The sequence below is a fragment of the Pholcus phalangioides genome, unplaced genomic scaffold (genome assembly GCF_987345545.1).
Source record: "Pholcus phalangioides strain wild (caught in Gottingen) unplaced genomic scaffold, Ppha-v1.0 ptg000027l_1, whole genome shotgun sequence".
Taxonomy (NCBI): Eukaryota; Metazoa; Arthropoda; class Arachnida; order Araneae; family Pholcidae; genus Pholcus; species Pholcus phalangioides.
In genome coordinates, this window is record NW_028301617.1 from 3456419 (window position 1) to 3475654 (window position 19236).

Here is a 19236-nt window from a genome sequence, read left to right on the forward strand (position 1 = left end):
CCAGAGTGGCTTGAATCGTCTTCAGAGATCGGGGGCGAATTTTTTTGGGGGCGACTTTTCTTTCTTTTTTTGTTTTTTTTCGGCGTTTCATTGATCGAAGGTGGGGTCCCTTCGGCTGGGATAGGGGTGGAAATAATTCCCAATTTGAACGCGCGAGACGTTTTGTGCACACAGGAGGCATCTTGGAATTTATCGAAGAAATCCCTTGCCTCGGATATAAAATTGTCGATTAGAGAGTTTTCATTTTTTTCGATTATTTCATCGATTTGATCGGAACGATTGAGCGGAGTAAGCCTGTTGGATAGCTCCGTGTAGCTTGTTGCAAGCGAAAGAATTGCTTCATCGAACTTGCAGCTGTTGAACGATTGATAAGGCGAGTTGTTAATTACATTCTCCTTGCTTTTGGCCCATGTTAGGAGAAGGTTTCCAAATTCGATTCGTTGCTCCCTTGAGAGCTCGTCGAAAGCAAACGATTGGCGCTGAAGTTGCGCATAAGTGACGTCATCCTCAGCGGTGGCGAAGGGACATAACACACCCATTTTTCAAAAAATAGAGAGCGCACAATTGAGACCACTTACCTTGTTTTTTAGTATCCTAGAAAAAAGGTGTGTAATCCATTGCACTTGGGGGGGGGGGGGGAAGAACGAAAAGTCACTGGGGGAGAAAGGGGGCGATGTAGAAGCGAAGTGGTGATTCTGCGGCTAGCGCACCGGAGAGCCTCGCGGACAAAGTCGCTGCGGCGGTCCCGAGCAGGTGTCACCAGCCTTATTTCTGAACAACCGTTGGCCAGACCAGACCAGACCAGAATGAAATTTATTTTCCCGGGCCTGGCCCTTTCGGGCCAACTGCGGGCTTACAAATTGTAGCCACGGAGACTACGTATGAAGAGAAAGACAAGAGAGTATGTGGTTTTTTTGTGCATGTGTATGAGAAAATTTGTCAAGATCGGGATGGTCATTTAAGTTTAACGACTGGTCTGGTAACACGTTTTGCAGGTAAATTGCGCCACAACCTTCTGTTAGTATTTTTAACAGGAGAAGAGGACAGTGAAAAGAAGCTGTGAAGAACGTGCCGGTTTTTTTTTTTTTTTTTTTTTCCTATTTTAAAAAATTTTGAAGTTTTCAGTGTGAGTTCATTTCCGCCGGACAATGCGACAAGTTTTGTGAAATCAGAAAAGGAGGGGGGGGGGAGGAGAAAGGAAGAAATGGGGGGGGATAGAGAAAGTTGTTAGTAGTTGTTAGGGGGGGGGAAGGGGGTGACAAAGGAAAGGAGGGGGGAGGAAGCATGAAATACAACACACAAGCAACAACAGAAAAGTGAAAATCTCTTGCTCTGTTTGCCGTAAATTACAGTGAAAAATTACTGAGAATTTTTTTTTTTTTTTTTTTATGTTCCCTTCAGGGATTTAAGAGGTTCCCACCCAAACGGGTAAATTACATGTATCCTGGGGGAAGTTCAATTCCCAGAGTATGAAAAAGTTCCTAGGTTACGAGCATATTCTTGGGTAATAAAAAAGCTTGGTTAAATAAATGTATTTACAAGGACATGGTTACAGGAATTTTATGCAGAAAAAATATATACAGAGGTAATCTGCCTCGACTGGGTCCCTGGGGCTCGGGCTCATGCGAGCGGGTCGCGAGCTGACCGTTACCCCGATCCGCGTGAAGCGAGTAGCTCCCAACAGAAGAGGGAAATACTGCAAGGCAGCTAGCTTTACATGTTAAGCCTTTTCCGTTAAGCCTTTTTTGGTGTACGCGAGGGAAGCCCTTTACGATTATAGTAGTAATAAAAAACTTTCTCTTTTTTTTTTTTCCCCGCAGCGCCCTCTGACGAGAGAGAGGAGGCGTGGGAAAAACAGCTGTTTGAAGCAGCCAACGTCTTTTTCCTTTCTTTTCCCTCTTTTTCTCTCTCCCTGACCTTCAACAACGGTTGTTCGTGACGTCAGCGAGAGGGAAAAGAAGATGTTTCTTATCGTTATTTCAGCTTGGAGATGATTCTGCTCTGCCTGGGAAAGGCAATTTTGGGAAAAAAGAGCGGACTTTTAAAAAGGGGGAAACTCCCCTTTAATGTTTATGTTTATGTTGGTCAAACGACGAAGTGTGTGTATGATATGCGTGCCATTAAAGATCGTGCCACTGGAGTGCCCAGATTTGTTTTGGTCTCCGGTACTTTCTTACTTCGTCAGTGGCGTAGTCAACAATATTCCTGATGTGTGGGTAACGGGATTCGCTCATTCTATCGAATTGGCTTTGGTTAAGCTCGAGTATGTACGGCCAGAGGTGTGTAATCTGGAGGTCAAGGCGGATGTTGGCATTACGAAGGAACCAAGGAGCTCTCGTCAGTTGTCTGAGGATCTTGTTTTGGCGTACTTGTAGGCCTTTTATGTTGAGTTTCCGAGCGTGGGCCCAGACTGGTGAGGCGTAGAGCATTGTGGGGCGCAGAATTGATTTGAAGAGTATTGTCTTGTTTGTTAGGGACAATTTGGCTTGGGGGAAAGTGATCTTGTTTAGCATGCCCATAATGTTAACTGTTTTGTTCCTGGCCATTTGGACATGCTCACGGAAGAGGAGTTTCTTGTCGAGAAGGACTCCCAGATATTTAGTTAGTTGAACTGGTGGGAGGTTATGGCCTCCGAAGCGAAGAGTGTGCCTAGGAAGCTTAGTTTTCCGGGAAAACCACATGAATTGGCACTTGTTGAAATTCATGCGGACGTCGGAGTTAGTGCACCACTGTTCTATGTCGAGGGCTGCATCCTGGAGGTTCCAAAGGGCGTAGGCTGGCTTCCTGTGACTGCAGAGAATTGCTGCGTCATCCGCAAATAAGGCAATGATTCCATTTCTGGGGGTTGGGAAGTCATTCATGTAGAGCAAGAAGAGCTGTGGCCCAAGAACGCTTCCCTGAGGGACAGAGGCCCTTACGGGCCTTGAGGAGGAGAGGGTTTGGCCAATCTTGACTTGGAAGGTTCGTCCCATGAGGTAATTGAAGAAAAAAAGTATGAAGTGTGGTGGAAAGTTCATGTTAATTAATTTTGCAAGCAATGTTGCGTATTCACACTTGTCAAACGCCTTCGAGATGTCGCAGAACAGGGCTGCCACTGAGTCCTTGTAATTGAAGGCATTTGTCACAAATTCAGTGACTCGGAGCAGTTGCGTGACACAAGAGTGTTCCGGTCTGAAGCCGTGCTGCTCCGGTCGGATTATATTATTTGTATCAGTGAATTGAAATAGCCTAGTGGCGATGACTCGCTCATAGATTTTAGAGAAATTTTTGAGGAGCGAGATCGGGCGATATGAGGTAGCAACATCCGGGTCAGTTCCGGGTTTGTGTATGGCCCGTATGACTGCGTGTTTCCAAGGAACTGGGAAGTGGTTTATGTTGATTGATGCATTTATAATATTAGTAAGTGTTGTGAGGTGTGCAGGGGCCATAAGTTTAATTGCCTTGTTGCTGATGCCATCGGCTCCTGGGGCTTTTTTGGAATCCAATTTTTGTATGAGTGATTTAACTTCCTCTTCATTTGTGTTTGCCATATGTCCAGGATTGTTTTCCCTGTGGTATCGTATGTAGTTGGATACGCGTTGGCAAATGTCAATTGTGTCGTCCCTTGGCTGGACCCTGTTTGGGGAGAATTGACGCTCATAGGCGTCAGCGAAGGTTTCGGCTATGTCGGACTCAGAGAAAACGAAACCGTTTCCTTTTTTGATCTTTGTGAGTCGTGTTTGCGGAGGCCTACAAATTTTCCATGCTCGCCACAGGTTCCCATTTTCGGCTGTAGCATTTCCAATAAATTCTGAGAATCTGTCATTTGTGTATTCTGCAACGTCTCCTTTTATTTCGCTTTGTAGACGATTGAGGAGCACTTTGTCCAGTCGTCGTCTAAAACGCTGCCATTTTTTTCGGATTCGGTTTTTAAAGGCTATTTTTTGTAGAATATCTCTCGGGAGGCCATATCGGAGGTCAGAGAAGTGTACTTCGCTAGAAGCGAGGTCAATGGCCTCCTGAAAGCGGATTGACAGTTGTGAAACAACCTCATCAATTTGCGTGGGCGTTTCCGCTGTGATAGGGATGATGTTGTCGTTTTCTGTTAATTCTTGGAATTTGGTCCAGTCGACCCGTTTACTGATTCGTTTGGATCGTGGGATGTGAAAGTCGACCTCGAAAAAAACAGGGTTATGGGGGGAATTTAAAATGACCTTGGTGTGTGTGTCAATGTCCCAGAGGAAATTTTTTGAGATCCCAAAATCTATAACATCAGGAGCTTGCCGTGGGCAACCGGGGATGTGTGTAGGGGTGGGAGAAGAGTGAACTTGAAGAAATTTGTTCATACAGTATCGTCGGAGGGCTACGCCATGCTTATTTCTTTTTTTGCTGCAAAAGAGGGGGTCCTTGCAGTTCCAATCGCCCCCAACGAAGACTGGGGTGTTTGTGTCAAAAATAGTATTTAGAAGGTTGACGTCAATTTTGTTTCGGGGCGGCTTGTAAATTGAGCAGAAGATGAATTTTTTACGCTCTATGAAAATTTCCACGGCAATGGCCTCCATTTCTGATGAGGCTGGGAGAACAATATTTTGGAAGGGGATGGTGTTCCGGATGTAAATTGCTACTCCGCCTCCTCTATTTAAAATTCTGTCCCTTCGTGCCATAGTGAAACCTTGTAGTTTCGGTTTGTTGCTGGGTAGCAGCCAGGTCTCAGAAAGCATTACTATATCAAGCTGGGCTCGGTGGACCTCCTCCTGCAGCTCTTTCAGGCTATTTTTTAGACCATTACAGTTCCAAGCCATAATTCGTAATGGTCTGGGGGGGACACTAATTGTTTGAGCTATTTTTAAGCAGGGATTGGAGTAGTACAATTAAAGTTGTTATTTCCTCTTTTTTAAGCTGTGTTAGTTGGTGAACAAGTGTTTCAGGTAATGTGCTGGTGGGGGCTGAGGCCAACTGCTTGGGAACTTCTGTTTCAGCTGTGAGGGTCTGAGCGCACACTTGTGTTTCGGGTCCAGAGGTGTCCTGGGCCAAATTTGAGTTTGTTTGCTTGTCGTTGATTTCAAGGTTTTCTTTTTCTGGGAGTGACTCGTGAGCATCTTCGAAAGATTCTTCGTCCGAGTCAATTTCTTCGGTTCTAAGGATATAGTAATTGTATGCAGCTGTAGCTGCTCTTTTGCTGGTGTCCATCTCCTCTAGCTTGGAGGAGAGTTCATCTAATGGGGCTTGTTTGTGTTCCACAGCTAGCGGGTGTACGCCAGCCTGTATTGTGTTATGCAATTTGGTTTGTTTTTCTTGCATTATTTTGGCTTGCTGAGCAAGGGGTATCTCATGAGAGGGCTGAGTTTTCGGCCCGGTTCCTGGCCCGTGGGGCCGTGAAGGGCGAATAGTGAGAGTGTCGGTACCAAGCGTGAACTCTTCTTCGTTTTCAATGGTTGGTAGGTTAGTTCCCAACTGGGTACTCGTGAGCTCCGGGGGGGCGCTTCCTGGGAGGGGGGGAAAGTCCTCAGCAGAAATCGGCCTGAGGTGAAGGGGGAGCAGGGGAATAATAATTCTGCCCTTTTCTTGTTTTTTTGGATTGGGGTGTCTAGGGCAACCTGGGAAAGTGGCTGTGTGAGGGCCACCACAGAAGGCACATTTTATTTTTCTTCTGTCTCCTTTATCCCTGCATTTGCTTGTTTCATGCGGCCCGGAACAGAAGGCGCATACGGGCTTATGTTTGCAGAAGAGGGCCGTGTGGTTGAACGCCATACAGCGCCTGCATTGTATTGGGGCGGCGTTGCCCCTGTATCGTTCAATATCTATGGGGATACCAGCTAATTCTTTTATGTTAGCAAAATTTTTATTTTCAATAGTGATTTCCACCAAAAATAAGGGTAGGGGCCTGTTTCCTGCTCTGGTCGTCATGTTGGAGACCTTAACTGTATTGATGTTCTGTTTTCGGAGCTCTTCTTTTATTTCATCAGGTCTAACATTTGCTGGGAGCCCTCTAATGACAAATTTAAGTGTTTTTTCAGATTGTAATTGGTAGGTATTGTAATTAAATTTCCGTTCATCGAAAAATTTGGTTGCTGTTCTGTGGTCAGTTTCTGTGAAGACTTCAACCACTAAAGTATTTTGTGTTGGTTTGGAAGTGGGGGGTATTTCACAGAGGGCTCGAAGGGCGCCAAAGTCTGTCAGCCAGGTGTTTCCCCAGTTCCTAAGGATGATGGCAGGTATGTTTTTACGCCTACGAGGGCGTCGTGCAGGTTGGAACCCTGCATTATTCTGTATATCATCTTGGTCGTTTTCGTCCTCGTCCGACGGGGGCGTAGGAGCATTGTTTATGTTTATATTAGCTACGGGGGCGTTGCCCGGCGGTGTTGAGGGGGCGTTACCCTCAGAAGTGTTATCATTCGGGTGGGTTTGGCCCACCATATTTGGGGAGGCAATTCCTCCTGTGGTGTTTACATCCGGGTAAGTAGTGCTTACCAAATTGAGAGGGGCGTTCCCCTCAGTGTTGTTTATGTTCGAGTGGGCGTTTCCCACTGAATTTGGTGACAGAGTTCGCTCTGTTGACATGCTGTCATGGTCCGGTTTGTCTGATACCGGAGAGAGGGGCGAGATCGGAGTGGGGGCAGGGGGAGAAGACAGATGTTCAGATGCATCTGTTATGGCTTGTTGCACTCTTATGTCATTTGAGGCAGTGGTGTTTCCTGGCAACGAGCTATCCGCAGTGGAGCTGGAGTGAGCGGTGGAGCCGTTTTGAGATCCGGAGCTGTTTATACTCGAAGTGAAGTCAGTGGTGTTTTCAGTAGAGGGGGTGTCAGTTCTCTCCTCAGAAGTACTTGAGTTTTGACGCTCTGAAATATTGGTGCTGTTTTCAGAGATTGCAGGCGTGTTATCAGTAAGGCTGAGACGCAAATTGATGTTTATGTTTGGATTTGGTGCGGACCCGTGGGTCGAATTTTCTGTGGTGTTCATGGTTGAGTCAGACTTCTGCGTGTCTGAAGAGCTTCCGGGGGCAGTTGAGGACCCCAAATGTGAGTTAGATTTTTTTTTCCTTTTCTTCTTTTTCAACCTTTTTCTCCGACCACCATTTTCGGGTGGGGGGGGGGGGGTCAGAGTCACCCTTCAGCATGGGGGTTGAAGTAAGGTTGCGCTTAAACATAAGTGCCCTTTTGTGGCAGCAGGTTTTATTTCCCATAAGGTCAAAAAGGTCCCTTGCCTCGCAGAAAAGCTCTTCGAGGCCCTTAAGGGCAACCTTGTTTTTCCCTTCCTGTTCGATGTGGTAGTATTCAATCACTAGATTTTCGATCTTTTCCTCAAAGATACATCTATTGTGGGCCACATTTTCCCCCAAAACAATATTTTTAAGCTTGTCTATCCATGGCAGAAAAGCCTTACCAAACTCTGCCCTGGGGCCGGATTCGTCCAGGTCCCCCGCAAGATTTTTCAACTTAGCTACGGCTTCGGCGCCGTCAGTATCGGCAAAGGGGCAGATTATGCCCATCTTACTCAGAGCACATGCAAGAGAATTTCCACTCACCTGTTACTACTTACCGTGCGTATCACTTCCTTGAAGCATAGGTGTAGCAGGGAGCGGGGGGAAAGGTCCTCTTTTTTTTTTTTTTTATATAAATTGGGGGGATTTGGTATCTATGGCTAGCACGCCGCTATCTAGCAGGCCATGCCAGCCTTTATTTCAACTTGAGTTTTGCACGCAAGTGGGCTATGTCAATATTTGACCTTGAGAACGAAGAGCCCCGACCCGTCCAGCCTATGCCTAGGGTCCGTAACTAGCTCCCTTTGGCAGGGCGGTATTCCACCTGCCCTTACCGCCTACGGGAGAACTGCACTAGCACTTTGCAATGTCGAAGGAGGGTGGAAAAAGTCGACCGTTCGTGACGGCGTCCAGTTCGATTTTCTTCAACCGTTGGCCAGACCAGACCAGACCAGCATCAGACCTTGACTTCCATGCCCAGCCCAATGGGCCGATTGTGGAATTACAGACGGGCCTAGTAAGGCCTATGAAGAAGTAGAGGGGATAGTGATATGTAAGTCAGTGTGTGAGTGCATGAACGTGAAAGAAAAGAGATATGTCAAGTCCGGTAATAAGCTGTCATGGCCTACAAAATTTATGCCTGAGGTAAAACGCCACCACAACCTGTAAGGAAGTAAGAGTTCATTTATCATAACAATATTTTGATGAATTACTCAGTGTCAACCTGTTGTTAAATTCCTTCTCTTCAGAAACAACATCTACACAAGATTCAAAGTTCGTCCCCTACATTCAAGGTGGCTTTTTCATTTTTCATTTTTTTTTTTTTTTTTTTTTTTTTTAATATAAATAATGAATAAAGAAGAGATTAAATAGGTGCCAAGAGTAAAGTATATGATTGCAAGTTCAAAAAATTGAATAAATAGGTGCCAGTAATATATATTCAAGTATAGGTGCCAAGAGTAGTATATATAATAGCAAGTTCAAAAATTGGATAAATAGGTGCCAGTGTTATATAATCAAATATTATAGGTGCCAAGTGGTATATATTCATATCTTATAATTGCCATTGCTATTTGTTCGAGTATAATAGGTGCCAATTGTCAGTTAATGAAAACTGTAAGGTTTATATACAATATTTACATTTTTACAGATTTCCCCACGGTAAGTGGAAAATCTGCTTTGGCCTTCTATATATCTTTTTCCTTGAAGTTCTAGGTTCTGGTTGTTCATTATAATTGACAATCTCTCTGATGTGAGGATACTCTGATTCACTCATTCGATCATATGTGTCTTTATTTATTTTTTTAATATATCTAAAAATATGTAGAATTTTTAAGTCTTGACGTATATTTTTATTTCTAATGTAGTATGGTGCATTAGCAAATCTTCTCAAAATTTTATTTTGCCCTTGTTGTAAGTATTTAATATTCCTCTTATTTGCATGAGCCCAAACTGGTGAGGCATATAATAACGTGGGCCTGATTATTGATTTGAAGAAAAGTATTTTGTTTTTTAGAGAGAGTTTAGCTTGGGGAAATGTTACTTTGTTTAATGCACCTATTATTTTGTGTGCTTTATTTCTGGCGTATTTCATGTGAGATGTGAAAGTTAAAGATTTATTTAAGAAACAGCCAAGATATTTAACTTGATCAGTTGGTTTGACTGTTTGATTATTGATGTAGATGTTCCTATTTCTGGGAATTTTATGGCATCTTGTAAACCATATGAATTGAGACTTTTTTCCATTAAGCAAGATGTCAGATTCATTACACCAGTCTACTATGTCATCAATTGATTCCTGCAGGTTATCTGCCGCCTGCGTTGCATTCTTGTGTCTACATAATATGGCAGTATCATCTGCAAAGAGAGCTATGATGCCATTCTGAGGGGCTGGGATATCATTAATGTACAATAAGAATAATTGTGGTCCCAGGACACTTCCTTGAGGGACAGATGCAGTGATAGATTTAATGGAAGATAACGTGTCTCCAATTTTTACTTGGAATGTACGTCCAATTAAATAATTATACAAAAAAATTATAAATTGAGGGGGAATACCATAATCAATTAATTTATTAATTAAGGTTGGATAATCACATTTGTCAAACGCCTTGCATACGTCCAAAAAGGCCGCCGCTACATATTCCCTGTTGTTGAAAGTTTCAGTTATATATTCAGTTACCCTCAATAATTGGGTTATGCAGGAATGTTGTCTACGGAATCCATGCTGTTCATGCCGCAGTACACTGTTTTGATCAATATATTGTTCAAGCCTGAGTGCCACAATTCGCTCAAAAACTTTACTTATGTTAGTGAGCAAACTTATTGGACGATAAGATGTAGGTTGAATAAAGTCATTACCAGGTTTGTGAATTGTTTTAATGATAGAATGCTTCCAAGAATGTGGAAAGTACATCAGTTTTAAGGAAGCATTAAAAATGGCTGTAAGATTTAATAAAATGTTCATTGTGAGGTTTTTTAAAGCTGTATTAGAAATATTATCATAGCCAGAAGCTTTCTTCCTATTGAGCTTAGTAATTATATCAGTGATCTCAACAACATCAGTTGATTCAAGCGATTCTACATCAGCGTTGGAGTGATGAAAAATATATTGTGCAGCTCTGCGCCTCAGTTCCACCTGTGTAGACAGTGGTTGAATGTGATTTGGTGAGAACTGTAAGGCATAGGCCTCTGCGAATGTTTCCGCAATTTCATCCTCCCTATAGACAATTCCATTGGTACCTTGAATTTTATTGATTTTTATGTAGCCACCCGGTTTACACAGATTCCACGCTTTCCATACATTTCCATTCTCAGTAGTGGCATTTTCCAAAAATTCAGAAAATCTGTGATTAATAAAATATTGAACTTCTTGTTTGATTTCCTTATTTAGTTTGTTTAATACGATCTTGTCAGATCTTCTTCTGTACCTTTGCCATAAGGTGCGTACAAAGTTTTTATGCCTGATCTTTTGTAAGATTTCTTTGGAAAGTCCATATTTATTTTCAATGTCAGGGGAGACCCTTGTAGAACGATGCAAGGCAGTTTGTATAGTTTCTGTTAATTTATCAACTGTTTCGTCGATCATCTCCTTACTATTTAAATCCCCAGATATATTAGCACTCTCTAAAATTTCTCGAAATTCCTCCCAGTTCGTTCTTCTGAAGGTTCTAATCTTATGAGGAATAGGAAAATCTATTTGAAAGAAAACTGGGTTATGTGGGGAGTTTAAAATATGTAATGTAAAAGTATTAATATTATATACAAAATTTTTGGATATTCCAAAATCCAAGACATCCGGTCTATATCTTGGACAAGCAGGAATATGCGTTGGAGTAACAGAAGAATGAATGTCAACAAAATTGTCAAGGCAGAATTTACGCAAGATTCTCCCACTCCTATTACTTCCACGACTGTTAAAAATGCTATTTTTACTGTTCCAATCCCCTCCTATAAACGTGGGAGTATTTGTGTTAATTAAATGTTGAAGGAGAGAGATATCTATTCTGTTTCTAGGCGGCTTGTAAATAGCACAAAAATTCATGGGGGTTCTGTTTACAAAAGTAGTAATAGAACAGGCTTCCATTTGTGATGAATTTGGGAGTGTATTAATTTGATATGGTATATCTGATTTAACATATATTGCTGTTCCTCCTCCTCTATTGTGTATTCTGTCTTTCCTAATTTCTTGGTAACCATTTAGCTTTATTTTCTGACTGGGCAAAAGCCAAGTTTCAGAGACAAGTAAAATATCGACCTGGTGAAAGTATAACTCTTCTTTGAGTTCTCGTATTTTATCTTTAAGACCATTGGCATTCCAGGCCATTATGCACAAGGGTCTTAATGCTACACTTGGGGAACTAATTATTAAGCTGTGTTATTACTTGAATCAAAGCTTGCAGAATACTCTCAATTTTTCCTCGGGAAATTCCCGCTGCACTCAAAATTGTACAGAATGTATCAGAGATCTGACTCATGTCATTAGCTTTTTTTTGCATGGGTAAATTATTGACTCCTCCTACTTCAGCAATGGGGTTAATGGACGGAAGGTTGTGTAATTGATCTTTACTATTATTTTTGCTGATTTCCACAGGTTTTCCCAACTGTAATTCTGGACCAAAATAATCAGTATCAGAATCATTTATTTCTGACACAGAAGTAATGTTGACTCTCTCAGTTCTATCTAATAATTGACGCAAAACCTTTTGATAAGTGGTTTTGGCATGTAGCTCATACAATTCCAGTTTAGCTTCGTGCACTGATGTAATACCAGATTTTTCTCTTGCCAGTGGATGAATGCCAGGTTTTACTGTTTCATCCAATAACTTCTGTTTTTCTATGTTTATTTTCACAACCTCAATGTTGTCGTTTTGAGGTAGCAATATGTTGTTTACAGTCCATTTTTTTGTTGATGAGGGCATTATAGAAATGGGGTTTTGTCCAATGATGAAGTTATCATCATCTTCCTCAAGATGTTGGTTATTAGAAAGTGACGGAAAATTAATTGAAGATGACCCTTGATATTCAGGTGGTACCTTAGGTAGAAATAGACGTCCCCTGTTTTGATTAGAAACTGGCCTAGCTTTACAACCAGAATACGTAGATGTGTGCGGTCCCCCGCAATGACAGCATTTAATCTTAGTTGGGTTACCCTTATCAATACAATTACGAGTTTCATGAGATTTAGAGCAGTACGCACATATCGGGGCGTTTTTGCACCTATAAGAACTGTGACCGTAGGACTGACACGATCTGCATTGAATTGGGCTTTGCAGTCCTCTATATCTCTCTATCTCAATGGGTATTTCCGAAAAATTTGTAATATTAGCAAAATTTTTTTCTGCAACTGGTACCTCCACTAAGTATAATGGAAGTAATCTTCCCGTATGATAATTTTTCATATTACTAATTTTGATTGGATTAAATTTTTGCTTTTCCAACTCAGATTTGATGTCTTTTAAGCCTATATTGGCTGGAAGGCCACGTACAACAAACTTCAGAGTGCGTTCAGATCTTGTATAATAAGTATAATACTTAAATTTTTTGTCATCAAAAAATTTTGTGATTGCTCTGTGATCTTTTTCAGTAAATACCTTAACTACAATAGTATTATTAGTTGGTTTTGCCTGAGGTGTAATTTCGCAAAGATTCTTTGCTGCTACAAAATCTGATATCCAGCTTTTGCCCCAGTCTGTTAAGATTATAGGGGGAATTTTGTTATTCACAGTTACATGTGTCGCATCTATTCTATGGGCTCCGTTAGCCAACTCTTGTGCTTGTTGAATATTAGTTTTTTTCCTCTTTTTAGTTACGGTGATGAAGTCACCATTGTCATGGTCTTCATTTTCACTAGAGTCAGTCAAGGCAAGTGTGTTCCTCGTGTTAGCTGCCTGTTGTGAGTTATTTCCCTCAAAATGTGAAAATGCACCTTTTACTGTTGCAACACCAACAGTTTTTATTAATGAGGAATCATCAAAAATTTTTGAATTATCATCTGTCAATTTTCCTTGTACATCAATATCATTATAGCTGCTTTTTGTTTTATCTGAATTTATTTTATGCTCTTTTGAAGTGTCCAAATGTGAAATTTTTACGTTACTAGTTTGTAATGTCGTGTCTTTCTCTGATGATTCATGGTCAGATTCCTTTAAATTAGTGTCACTTTGTGTTGTGTTACTATCCGTAGTTCCATTTGAACCATTAGAGGTTGATGAGTTTGAAGTGGAACTAGTATTTTCACTGCTAGCTGTATTTGTCTCGTTTGAGAGCTCGGACACCTCATTTCCAGCGTCACTGTGAGTAGTCATTTCCTTGTCCTCTTTCTGTCTCTTAATTTTCCCTGCATTTCTCTTTTTGGTGCTATTTAACCCTTTAGTAGTGTCTGCGAGTGATTCCTCATCTCTACTATCACTGTCTGAAGAAGCCTTTGCTTCCCCTTTAAGAGAACTCTTTTTTACCCCCTTGACACTATCTTTTATTCTTTTTTTCTTACAAGAAACACTAACCCTCGAGTCAGATTTGGGGGTAGAAGTCAATGCAGTCCCAAAACTTTTTTTGAACGATGCAGACTGCTTGTGCCTACATGACTCAAGATTCAGAGAATCAAAAAAGGTAATAGCATTACCTACGAAACTATCAAAAAATTTCACCTTATTTGCCTTATCGGCAGTTTCCCAGCACACATAATCTGAAATAACAATTATATCAAATTCTCTCGCAAGATTACAGTTCTCACCTTTGTGGTAAAGATCATCACTTAACCTCTTTTGATTTTTCACAAATGACAACAACAGTTCTTGAAACTCAAACATAAATTCATCATTATCACTGACCTCAGAAGCCAGAAAACACAATTTCTTAACCTTCTCCAACTCGGAGCTTGCAAATGGGCATATTTTACCCATATTTCGCATGTACTAGACCCACTTACCTTGAGAGATAAAACAGGAATAATCCATAGAAGAAATCACTAGGGGCTTTTAAAAAAAAATAAAATAGGGCAGACATTTCACTGGGGGGGGGGGGGAGAATCACAAATTTCACGAATTTGAGTGCGATGACACAAGCAGGATCGAAGATGACCGTTATATCGCAATGCAGATATGCTGAAAGCCAACCAGGATCACTGTAGAAGCAGGTCGCACCCAACTCCGTATGATGACCGAAGTCCGTAGCTCTATGGATGAATCCGGAACGTTATGATACTAACGAAGACAGGAGCAACCAAAAAACACGTCCGCTCACCAAGGAAGCTGTCACCCAACTCTTTTTTTGTGGCGCAACCGTTGGCCGGCCGTCCATGTACGGTCCCTTTAGAAGGAGCAGGTTTCCTGTGCCGCGCGCAACGTGATTCGCCCAGAGCGACACGCCGTCCACTCGCCAGTAAGAAAAGCAGCGTGACTGTTTTCCTACAGAGCGCAATACGCCTGACGACAGCGCTTTACGCCGGGCGTGATTGGCCGACTGCTTCTGGAGGACTCAAATGCGTCGTGCGCCGCGGTTTTGCCGATATTCTCTTCACTCTTCTGTGTTTTCTTTCCCCTCCCTTCAAACCGGAGCATAGCCGCCCTGATCTGATGCGCCTCGCTAGGAAAACACAAACGCGTAGCGTGATTATGTAGCACGTTTCTGTCGGCGCGAAATAGTCTAATTCGGTTCACGCTGCGCAAAAAAACCTATTCCTAGGAAAACCCGGCTTTTCAGTGCACACGAGCTCCAAGGAAAGATTGTGAGATTCGGTGCTTCTGTAGTCTAGTGCGTTCAACCGGAAAGTGAAAGGACGTGGGTTCGATCCCCCGCAGGGGCAGTTGAAATTTCTCTATTTCCAAAATATGTCTTCGCTACAGCCTGTAGTTAAAAAAAATCATTTTTATCCCCTAAAATTTAGCGTCACAGTGCTGTCGCGCCCTTTGCACCTGCCAAATTCCGTGAGGACCTTATCAATGGGGGGGGGGGGGAATGTTAGTTCAGGTGCCCACAAACCAGCGAAAGTTTTTCTCGTTTTTGGCACAATATGCCGTAAAGAATATTATCTCATATTTTCATAAAGGGGGGGGGGGGTGTTGATGACGTAAGCATCATTCTGACTCGTTCCCCCGTCGGCAAAAGTCAACTGAATCCGAACCCCCCCCCCCCCACAACGATGCTAAAGCATTAGGGGTCATTCAAGTATTACGTCAGCATCGATGGTGGGGGGGGGGGGTGGATGTTGCTTACGTCATGAACCACCCTTTATACAAATATGAAGTATTATTAGTGACATCTTACTCGGGGGGGGAGGGGGTTTCGGATTTGCTGACTTTTGATGACGGGGGGGGGGGGGGGGGGTGTGAAGGTTGCTTACGTCATCAACCGGCCCTTTTTGAAGATATGAAATATTCTAAGCTGCGCTGACGAAATTTTGTTGACAGGTCGGGGGGGGGGGGGGAGGGGTCAGTTTTTTGCTGACTTTTTCTGACGGGGGGGGCGGGGCAAAAATGGCTGAAAATCTGCTTACGTAATACGTACTTCAATGGCCCCTTACTTGAATGACCCCCCCCCCCCTACATAGTTATAGAAATGCGAATGTATACGTAGGCTGATCATATTTGCTCGAGGAAAATACGGGATATTGGCCTCCGAAATATGGGAAAACACGGGACAGCGCCAATTATCGCTAAAAATGATGCCAAAAGTAAGACAAGTTGCCAACTCGTACCAAAACCACAGAAAAGTCGCTAATCGCGGGAAGTGCTACTGTAAATTGCAGATGGATATATTTATGAGATGGATACTGTATTTTTATTTGTAATCGTAATTATCGCAATGTAATTTCCGAGTTGGGGGAAGATCATTTTAATCGTTGACTTGATGAAGAATAAAACGTTGTCTTCGTTGAAAACGCGTGAAAAAACCGTGACATTTTTGCGAAAAATGTCGGTACCGACAGGAAAACAGAGAAAACCGGGATTGACCCAGGAAATACGGGACGTATGGTCACGCCATATATACGGTATGTAGAATTGAAAAAGAAAAAAAATTAAAATAAGGGGCCGTTGAAGTATTATAGGGGGTTAAATCGATGGGGGGTTAAACTGATGACGAAATTTTCCCAAAAGTGGGGGAGTAAGACGCTTTCGTATGGGTATAAAGGGGTTCTAGGGGAGGGGGGGGTCAAAAATGGCTAAAAATTTTGTTACGTAATACTTGAACGGCCCCTAACCTGACATTTTTCCATTGAATAGAAATTTAAAAATCCATCAGGGGAACTCGGAAAACTCTTAATAAAAAATTAAATTAGAAAAGCTTTCATAAAAAGCTTTAATTAGAAGAAATTAATTGTGATAAAGAAATGTCTGTCCGTGTCCAATGTAGATGGCAGCACACGCAGTTCCCCAGAAGGAGGACGGTTGGTAATCCTACCCGTATTTTACTAGATTCAAAAAAAAACTGAGAAAGGAAAGACGGGTGTGAGCACGCCTTCTAACGACAGATGGCGCCACTGTTCTGACGTGAAACCGCCGTCACAATGGTGTCTCGTAACTAAAACAGGAACCGCTGAAGAAGAAGGAAAAAAAAACCAAACCCCTCCCCCCCCCCACCACTTAATCTCTACCTTCCTTCGCTTTTAATGAACTGTTCCTACCGTCTGGTCAGTTTCATTGCTTTACGGCTTTTTCCTGGAGCATGGCGAAGCCAGGACTTAGTATGTGCGAAGCGAAGATTGCGGTTCCGACGGGCCCCAAAACTTAGGCGCATAGGCGGCGATAGACTTGGAAGTATGGCATGGGCGGAGATACGGGGGGGGGGGGGGCGTGGGGGGCATTGTCCCCCCAGCGTCAAAGGTGAAATTGACTGATCTAATGTATATATGCATATGTGAATTGACATCATCATCGTGCCCCCCCCCCCACCCCAGACTTCCAAGTCTATCTCCGGCTATGAAGTATGGGGGTGGGCGGCAAGATGATGGACGTAAATTCATCTATACATATATGCATTAGATCAGTCGACTTCACCTTTGATGCTGGGGGGGGGGGGGGGCCCATATCTCCGCCCATGTTTAGGGGCACCCAATTTTACTAAAAGAAACCCCTTTTCTTTTCTGGAATGGGAAATGTTTGTGGACAAAAAGTGAAACCAACAATTCGTGGGGAAAGAAAAAAAGCTTCCAGTTTTTCAAACCCAATACAGAAGCGGTTCTCAATAGGGTGACCATACGTCCCGTATTTCCCGGGACAGTCCCGGTATTTTCTGTTTTTTTGGCTGTCCCGAATTTTTAGCAAAAGTGTCCCGGTTTTTCCCGTATTTTGCACGAAGCCTACTTGAATTTTTACTCTTTATTGAAGTCAAAGATTGAAATTATTTTAAACTTATAAATTATATTATGATAACTACAACTATGAATGAGTATATGAATCTCCCACATTTGTCTTAGTGAAAATTTTTTTTTCGTGGAATTCATTTTAATCCACTGCAATTAGCAGTAATGCTGCATTTCCCGCCATTGTGATTTCTCCGTTATTTCAACAATATTTGGCGACTTTGTTCGGTTTTGGCGTCATTTTTGGCAATAATTGGCGATGTCCCGTATTTTCCCGTATTTGGAATCCCAATGCCCCGTATTTCTGTCGAGGAAATATGGTCAGCCTTGTTCTCAACCTCTTTTGACTTACGGAGCCCTTTTCTGTACATAATTTCTATGGCAGAACCTTGTAGGCCTCTCTTATTTACTTATCTATCAAATTTGCTGATTCATTTTCTTTTTCTTCGAGTCGCCGCGGAGCCCCTGGGACGGAGCCCTTGGCGCTCCGCGGAACACTGGTTGAGAAGTGCTGCAATACAAGTAAAACCCCCTCTTAACGGATACCCCACCCGGATGTGATCATCCCCCCTCCCCTTTCTTCTCCGCTCAATTATAATATCCCCTCGTACCACGAAAGCATGCCATTCAAACCCCCCCCCCCCCCTGGTTAACGGTCACCGCTTGTTTTATGGACGAATTTTTTGTTCCGCCTGTGTCCGCTTAAGAGAGGTTTTTAGAGGTAATACGTGCGTTGGTAGCTGTCACAAATAGTGAAGGAATTCCAAAGAGCATATATACAGTAGGATTGCGGTTGGTCTAGTCCAGTGATTCCCAACGTGGGCGTTAACGCCCCCTGGGGAGGGGCGATGGAATGTTCCAGGGGGGCGGTAGAAGCTACGGGAATAACATAGGATCCTATGGGTTAGATTGCGTTGGGGGGCGATGGGACAAAAAAGGTTGGGAACTTATGATCTATTCCTTGCCGCCCTCTCCCCTTCCCTCCTGAGAAAAAAAACCCCAGAAAAACAAAACCCTGTCTTTTGTCATAAACGAGAAACGATCATGTCAGTGAGCGACCAAAAGATTGACCTGGGGCCACATCCCTGTCTTGGCTTGGTAGCACGGTAGTGAGCCCGTAGCTAAGTACGGTCCTAGACCACGTCTATTATTCTCGGCTTGGGTTTTTTTAGCAATAGGTTACGACTCGTACAAAATTCCCCCAGGGGGCTCTCGAGACAGGTCGTAAAAATTCAATTGCGGCCAGGGATTCTTTATCCATTTGCCACGACCCAAACTGGATTCGCAAGGCCTTCTGTGGGGTTGGTCGTATAAATTCACTTGTATACAGAGATTCATTGGCATTCTGTGTATCACGATCAAAACTTGATTCGCAGGTGCTTCCGAGAAGGGTCGTGTGAAGCTAGCCACTAACCGCCAGGGATCGCGACCTAAACTTTATTCATAGGGGCTGCCGAGATGGGTCGTCAAATCCTCCTTCATTCAAGGGATAAACGCATGCCCCCCCCCCCCCCACAAGGGGTGGGCTGACAAGGCTCCAGCCCTGGGGCCCGGGACGATTTTCACCATTTTTTGGCTTTTTCAAGCTATAAATTCATCATAAAGGATCCCGTGAAAGTGTGGTCGGGGGGGGGGCGCAAAAGATCCCAGCCTAGGGGGCCCTGCTCTAGGATGTGGGGGCCATGGATAAACGTGATTCACGGAGGACTTCGGGAAGGGTCTTATACATAATGATGGCAATGGCCAAAGTGGTTGGGTCAGTCCTACGCTGTTCCTCTTCTGTCTCGGGAAGCTTCCTTTCAGGTCAGTTCTATGCGCTTGGGCACCGCTACTCGTGGCCGCAACTAAATACTTGGTCACCCGGGGGAAGCGCGCATTTTGACGCCCCCTTGTAATGAATGTTCATGACAGGTTTCAGAATGAAATTTGCCCCCCCCCCCGGTCCAGCACCCGGGGCACGAGACCCGCCCGC

The 19236-nt window shown here is 43.2% G+C and overlaps 2 protein-coding genes across 3 annotated transcripts in view; one reads left to right on the forward strand and one right to left on the reverse strand.

Moving 5' to 3' along the window:
- The window catches only part of LOC149068090 (uncharacterized), a 39314-nt gene extending 25103 nt beyond the window's left edge, over positions 1–14211 (reverse strand). Inside the window, exon 1 of one of the 2 annotated variants that reach the window (XM_089251964.1) lies at positions 13893–14211. The gene's annotated coding sequence lies outside the window, so the exon portion shown is untranslated. The other variant, XM_089251965.1, reaches the window with a different exon arrangement.
- Positions 6919–19236, forward strand: part of LOC149068091 (uncharacterized) — a 55199-nt gene continuing 42881 nt past the window's right edge. Inside the window, exon 1 of the mRNA XM_089251962.1 lies at positions 6919–7001. The gene's annotated coding sequence lies outside the window, so the exon portion shown is untranslated. The remainder of the gene's footprint in view (positions 7002–19236) is intronic.